Source organism: Acanthopagrus latus, chromosome 7 (assembly GCF_904848185.1).
Source record: "Acanthopagrus latus isolate v.2019 chromosome 7, fAcaLat1.1, whole genome shotgun sequence".
Lineage (NCBI taxonomy): Eukaryota > Metazoa > Chordata > Actinopteri > Spariformes > Sparidae > Acanthopagrus > Acanthopagrus latus.
The window spans coordinates 27,416,144-27,424,138 of NC_051045.1; the positions used below are offsets into that span (position 1 = coordinate 27,416,144).

General features: G+C 38.7%; 1 long non-coding RNA gene across 1 annotated transcript; it reads right to left on the bottom strand.

Annotated features, from left to right (window-relative positions):
• Nucleotides 1-73: 73 nt before the first annotated feature.
• Nucleotides 74-7,011, bottom strand: LOC119023296. The gene is made up of 6 exons (XR_005076225.1): nt 6,413-7,011; nt 5,159-5,195; nt 3,983-4,075; nt 3,667-3,745; nt 256-527; nt 74-167 (listed from the first exon to the last, which is right to left on the bottom strand). It is a non-coding gene; the product is annotated as an uncharacterized LOC119023296 (long non-coding RNA).
• Between the last annotated feature and the right edge of the window lie 984 nt (nt 7,012-7,995).

Below are 7,995 nucleotides of genomic sequence, written 5' to 3' on the forward strand. Positions count from 1 at the left end.
CTTCATCTTTTCATTGTTACAAACTAAAACTAAACTTGCAAATAATAAATAATTCATCAGGCATACACCAACATCTTGTAACAGGGATGACATTTATTTCTCTCCAAAAGCACAGGAGGCCTTCTTCCTGGAGGTCTTCATCCAGAGTCTGAGAGTTGTTGTTCCTCCTAAAATATTAAAAATATTCATTTAGTCAGATGGGTTGGAAGTGTTCTCTGACCACTTAATGAAGATTCAATGTTAAATCTCCCTTACTTCTCTGCTGCTGGGTTGACATCTTCACTGGAGAGTGAGACAGGAATTAGTTTAAAATAATCACGTTAACATTTGAAGAGAACAGTATTACTTCCCTTATTTTGCTGCAGTCCTCTGGAGGTCTTCTTCCTGGATCACTTTTGCTAGATTTAAAGGACATTCATTAGTTACAGGTTCGTAAACATTTAAAGTGAAAGTTGAGAATTAAATGAAATATTACTTCCCTTATTGTTGCTGCAGTCCTCTGAGGTCTTCCTCCCGTAGTCTACACTCTAAAATGTGACAAGTTGAGCTTACTTAAAAGAATCTAGGAAACCGATTGCACTAAAGAAGGTAAGTAAATATAACTAACAGTCTGAAGTTAAGTTTACTTCATATCTACTTGTTAAGTTTACTTCAAATCTAATTGTATTTACTTAATTTTGTGAAGTTATTTAAACTTAAAAATAGAAAGTATAATGAACTTGATCTTTCTAAGTGTTACCAACTTAAGTAAGCCAAGTTAGTCTTACTTAAGTGTACAGTTGTGTTTACTCAGTAGAATCTAGGAAACCGATTGCACTAAAAAAATCAAGTAAGCAGAACAAAGAATGATAAGTTTGCAGGCTTTTATTATTTGAACAACATGTAATTCAGTGCACCTTAAGCCAAGGCCACTGTTTGTGGAAACGAATGATATTTCACCATAAAAACAAAAATGTAAGCCTTGTAAAATAATCATTTATAAGCAAATTTTTCTAAACAAATGTAGAAAACTTCTCTGACATTACTTAAGACTACAACAAAGCTCCTTTTATCACAATACCAATATTCAATTAAGCTTCAGCCAGCTTTCAAGTTAAATGAACCACAAACAATGCATATGCTTGAAATGCAATAAACAAAACAAAATGCAAAAATAGGTGGATTTATACAGGCAATCTGGGTATTTGAATTCCCCAAAGCTCCATCGACATTAACAACTTGCAGTAGAAGTATCCCTAAAGATTTTGGGGTCACTATCAAACTAGGTGTATTAATGCTGGTATGGTCTGAGTTATCTAGAATGCAAGATAATTTAAGCAAATCCAAACAATTCAACAAATAAATTCAATATTTTTTCACAAGGACAGAAAATTGGTGCATCTATAGTACAACTTAACTGGTAGTTAAGGCTCACTGCCATCAAATCTTTCTGTAACATCTTTAACATTTAGGGGTGGTGTGTCCCAACATTTTAAAACAAACATTTGGATAAGTACATAAGGAGGTTTTTTGCAATCATCTGACTCATTCCCTGAGTCTGACCTCTCAAAATGACTCTGCTCTTCAAAAGACTGCTAATGCCACTTTCAGTCAAGCTTTTATTTACTAAACTTCACAAACTAGTTTAGATTAATCAAGATGGGATTAACCCTCCATCCCACAGACTGAGACACTATAGAAACTTAAGTATAACAAGTAACCAAAATCATCCATCTGTGACAGACTGTAACTTAACTTTGCAGAGGTTAGTTGCAAATACAGTGGGGCAAATAAGTATTTAGTCAACCACTAATTGTGCAATTTCTCCCACTTGAAAAGATTAGAGAGGCCTGTAATTGTCAACATGGGTAAACCTCAACCATGAGAGACAGAATGTGGAAAAAAAAACAGAAAATCACATTGTTTGATTTTTAAAGAATTTATTTGCAAATCATGGTGGAAAATAAGTATTTGGTCAGCTACAAAGAAGCAAGATTTCTGGCTGTCAAAGAGGTCTAACTTCTTCTAATGAGGTCTAACGAGGCTCCACTCGTTACCTGTATTAATGGCACCTGTTTTAACTCATTATCGGTATAAAAGACACATGTCCACAACCTCAGTCATTCACACTCCAAACTCCACTATGGCCAAGACCAAAGAGCTGTCGAAGGACACCAGAGACAAAATTGTAGACCTGCACCAGGCTGGGAAGACTGAATCTGCAATAGGTAAAACGCTTGGTGTAAAGAAATCAACTGTGGGAGCAATTATTAGAAAATGGAAGACATACAAGACCACTGATAATCTCCCTCGATCTGGGGCTCCATGCAAGATCTCACCCCGTGGCGTCAAAATGATAACAAGAACGGTGAGCAAAAATCCCAGAACCACACGGGGGGACCTAGTGAATGACCTACAGAGAGCTGGGACCACAGTAACAAAGGCTACTATCAGTAACACAATGCGCCGCCAGGGACTCAAATCCTGCACTGCCAGACGTGTCCCCCTGCTGAAGCCAGTACACGTCCAGGCCCGTCTGCGGTTCGCTAGAGAGCATTTGGATGATCCAGAAGAGGACTGGGAGAATGTGTTATGGTCAGATGAAACCAAAATAGAACTTTTTGGTAGAAACACAGGTTCTCGTGTTTGGAGGAGAAAGAATACTGAATTGCATCCGAAGAACACTATACCCACTGTGAAGCATGGGGGTGGAAACATCATGTTTTGGGGCTGTTTTTCTGCAAAGGGACCAGGATGACTGATCTGTGTAAAGGTAAGAATGAATGGGGCCATGTATCGAGAGATTTTGAGTGAAAATCTCCTACCATCAGCAAGGGCATTGAAGATGAGACGTGGCTGGGTCTTTCAGCATGACAATGATCCCAACCACACAGCCAGGGCAACAAAGGAGTGGCTTCGTAAGAAGCATTTCAAGGTCCTGGAGTGGCCTAGCCAGTCTCCAGATCTCAACCCCATAGAAAATCTGTGGAGGGAGTTGAAAGTCCGCGTTGCCCAACGACAGCCCCAAAACATCACTGCTCTAGAGGAGATCTGCATGGAGGAATGGGCCAAAATACCAGCAACAGTGTGTGAAAAGCTTGTGAAGAGTTACAGAAAACGTGTGGCCTCCGTTATTGCCAACAAAGGGTACATAACAAAGTATTGAGATGAACTTTTGGTATTGACCAAATACTTATTTTCCACCATGATTTGCAAATAAATTCTTTAAAAATCAAACAATGTGATTTTCTGGTTTTTTTTTTTTTCCACATTCTGTCTCTCATGGTTGAGGTTTACCCATGTTGACAATTACAGGCCTCTCTAATCTTTTCAAGTGGGAGAAATTGCACAATTAGTGGTTGACTAAATACTTATTTGCCCCACTGTATATGAGTTTCACACTCAAATCAATATGCTTCAGGATCCCTTGCTATTTTAAGGATCTGCCGGCAGTACACCCACCTACTGCAAAAGAGCATTTTTCAAGCTCTGAAGTTTTGGTCTCAGGTTGCCTACACCCAGGTTGAGCATCATCCTCTGAATGAAGTCAAAGGTGTTCCTGAGTCTTTTTGGATAATCCAAATGTAACACAAAAAGCTTGTGCGTGGCTTCCAATGTCATCCATGACGATATTACCTTCCAGTATGATAGCAATGCTGGAGGGTTCAAGGTGCAGGGCATGTGTACCTGGCTGCTGTCTGTCTTCAGGTATAACAGTCAAGACCCCAACAGGAACTTGTGTGACATCTGCGATGGTATCAGTGTCCTGCAGATATAAAGGAAGGTTAAAAACTAATTTGAAAATTTTGGCTTCATAGTGCAAAACCTTCAAGGGGTCCGGTCTGAGTCGCTGCAGTTTAGCAGTTTATACTCGCTACAATTTTACTGGTGTGTGTTTATCTGTTTGTGTGTTTACAGATAAGTGTGTTGCATGAAAATAAACCCCCCATAACACCTGAAATTACAGCGTCTGATTTCAGTGTGTTACATATGCAACACTTACAAAACAGACTTTGAAAAAATCACTTCCATCATCCCCGAGGAAAACTGGAAGACATCGCAGGACAGCAGTCCTCATGGCTTCGATATCATGGGTCTACAATTGGGAAAAACAGTGAAATAAGGAAGAGCATTTTCTGAAGAAACTGCATCATATTTTAATCTTCTAATCTTTCAACATATACACCATGCTTCTCAAGAAGCACTAGATCCTGAAGGAGTGGATGAAGGACTTCAGAGTACCCACGTGCTTTGACAGTGTTTGTCTTGCAAAGAAGAGCTAACTGTACTGAGCTGAGAGAGGAACGGAATTTGGGTGCAAGATTTACTAGAACCCAATATACTGCACAGATTTTTTGTTTATTTTTAGAGGTCCCCAGAGGGTTTGCAACCTCAAAGTCGTCAATGTAAAGTGCCAAGGCAATCTGAAAATTTTCCTCCACTAGTCAAGGATTTTCTTTGAAACGTGAACCATCCCTGAAGGTACTGTATCCTTGCACATCACCATTGCTAACTGTGAGAGCTTTGTCCAAGATTTCATCTTTGTTTAACAAAGTCTGAAGCATTTTAATGACAGGTATGTAGACAACTGACTGCTTGTGTTCACCTGTAATAAACTCAACAGGTTCCCCAATTTTAAACTCTTTTACCATGTAAGAGGCTCTTTTGCAGGAGGTGGATAGGGAACCTCCTTTTTGAGTGTGTTTCAGAATGACATCACTCTCTGAGATTGCACTTACTATTTCTCTTGCAATAGACATGTCTGCATCAGGATAGTAGTTCAAGAGTACTCTCTGAATAGCAGAAAAATGCAAAGGTTTTGACAGGTCCATTATCTGCCTTATTTGCTGTATTACATCTTGCACAGCAGTTTCCGATATCTTAAGTATGGTCTGCATTCTAAGGAAAAGGGCTGCCAAATTATGCTCAAGCTGCCTCTCCAAGTCATCAGTATTATCTGCAGTCAAATCCTCTTCTTGAAAATCAGTTGCGTCTCAATGTCACTTTCATTTTCAGTTTCTTGATAGATGTACCTTAAGAGCATTAAAGGACTTGAATGTGCAGGGGCACTCTTTATGAACACATGGTAATGGTGATGTTCTTGTGTAACCACCATGTTTCAATCTATAATGTTTAAGTAACTGCCCTCTCTTTTCACATGTGAAGTTGCAAAACTTACACGTCCACTGCATCAGTGTTGGTTGTCTGTCGTCAAGCTGTAAAATAAATAAATAAGGTCACAAAAATGGCATCAAAAATGGCTCAAATACTTTAAGTGAAGACATTTGAGGTCAATAAATTTTGGCAGACCAAGCAGGGCATCTCTTATTGCCATTTTTGCTCATTCTAAGATCCAGAATGACCACAGCTATACAGTTCTGAGCAATAAGTCAGGCTGTTGCTTATTTGGTTCTGGCCCTGCATGCTCTGCCCAAATTCATTTACCAAATTTGTAAATGCTACTTTGAAGCAGAATAACAAAATGAAAGAATTATAGTAGTGGTAATCAATTATGATTTGCAGCATCATCATGTTTAAGCTTCATTAGAATTTAATTGTACATTACAATTTATACATTAGCACAAGCCATGGCACAGTGACTCACTTTCGCCGCTTTTCTTTCACTCTTTTCACTCCTTTACATTTCTCTTCCCAGTCACTGTTGCTGCCACAAGAGTACCTGCTGTTTTCAACGCCACTATTCAGTGAAGGCCCGCCCTACTCTGCCATTGATTGGCTGACAGCCCGACCTACTCTGCCTGTAATTGGCTGACTTTCTTGTCAGAAAAGAGTCGTCGGTCGATCTGTAGTTTCCGCGGTTGCGGTGAGTCACAGGTCAGCGGGATCGAGACGCCCAGTCTGTCGGTCTTTAGCCGTTCCTGATCGGCCCTGGGCTGCAAAAACCCCGCGGGTGAAGCAGAAAAAAAAACAGAATGGCGGAGCGGCCTGTGTATGAGAGGGGAGAGTGTGTGTGTGTGTGTGTGTGAGAGAGAGAGAGAGAGAGAGGAGAGGAGAGGAGAGACTGGGCTGGAGCATAAACCAGCCGCTCCGTTTTCTCCCGCAGGGTGTTTGCAGCTCGGGCTGGTCAAGAAGAGATCGGTCGGTCAGCCAGCCTGCCTGGTCATCAGGTCTCAAGAAACACAGTGTCATGCTACTGCCGCCAAATGACCATAATCTCTTTTATTTTGTCATTTTGCTTCAAATTCGCATTTGCATCATGATCACATCATTTATGTGCTATAAATTATCGTGTGAATGACATGATAATGGCGGTTTTAGTTAGCTGCCTTGGCTAATCTTTGCTAACAATAGCATTAGCCTAGTTATCGCTAAATGTTTGTAATATCTATCTTCTGAAAAAAATGTCCTGCAAAAAATGTAGTTGTAAGTAATGAAATTATAGCTGAAACTTGAAAGACTTTGAACAACTTACCACAAGACCCAGAAAATGTTGTTTTCTTCCCTCGTTTTTGTCCACACAGTTTCTGGAAACTTCTGTACTGCTCATGCGCACGTGCTCTGCTGAGCCTGTTCATTCCAGGAACAGAATGTTACAAGTCCCGTTTACTCAAATGAACTAAGATTTAAACCTCCTTAAGGAAAAATGAGTACATACTTACATTCCATGAGTTAAATCAACAGGATAGGGACAGATAAGTAAAGTACACTATAATGATTTAAGTAAGCATAGCTATTACCTTTTAGAGTGTATATAAATGTTGCCAGATTTGAAAGACATCAGTTAGTTACAGATTTCAAAGACTGATGGAAACATTTGAAGTGAAAGTTGAGAATTAAAGGAAACATTACTTCCCTTACTGTTGCTGCAGTCCTCTGAGGTCTTCTTCCTGTAGTCTGTATAAATGTTGCCAGATTTGAAAGACATCAGTTAGTTACAAATTTCAAAAACTGATGGAAACATTTGAAGTGAAAGTTGAGAATTAAAGGAAACATTACTTCCCTTATTGTTGCTGCAGTCCTCTGGAGGTCTTCTTCCTGTAGCCTGTATACATGTTTTGCAGATTTAAAAGACATGAATTAGTTACAGATTTAAAAGACTGATATAAACATCTGTGAAAGCTGAGAATTTAGTGAAATATTACTTCCCTTATTTTCTTCTGGGTTCTTGTCTTCGCTGGAGAGAGGGTCCTTCTCACTGGATCGTCCTTGAAAGACAATGACATCATCATTGAGTTAAATCACTCAATGCAAGTGAATCACTTTAAAAAAAAGAAAAAAAAAGAAACATACTTACTTTATTATGCACCTGGTTTGACATGCAGCTTGGTCTGCATCTCAGCTGGACATTCAGCTTCCTCCCTGACACTCCTACACTACATTAGCTAAGATTAACGTAGTTAATGTAGTGACAACAACCCAGCAGAAAAAAAACAAAACAAACAAACAAAAAACACAATAAAAAAATACAATTACATGATACAAAATAATAAAAAAATACATGATTCATTAAACATACATCCTTAAATTACTTAATTACATGACTACATAACTTACGTAAGCTTAGTTTATGTAATTCTTATGTGAGCTTAGCTATTACATTGCAGCTTACATTGTATCTTACACATGCCATTCTCATCTAAATAGATGAGAACAACATGAGTTAAGATTTTACAAACAATGTCAATAAATACATGATAAATATATTAAAAAATGTTTAAAGGCATTTACAAAATTATTAATTACAAAACATTTAACACACTGGCCTGGTCGTTCTCATCATCTCAAGAGATAATAAGAACCTGAAAAAAGTTGCTGACCCCATTCTAAAATAAACAAATACATACACACACACACACACACACACACACACACACACACACACACATTTACATTATGCGATTAAACTATTTCCAGCCAAGACATGCCACTGCAACAACATACATATGAAAAACAATTACATAAGACTAAACACACTAAAAGACTAAACAAGACTAAATCCTGAAATAAATGACATCAATCACTAGTGAGCACAGTGAGCAGATCGCAGAGTGCAAA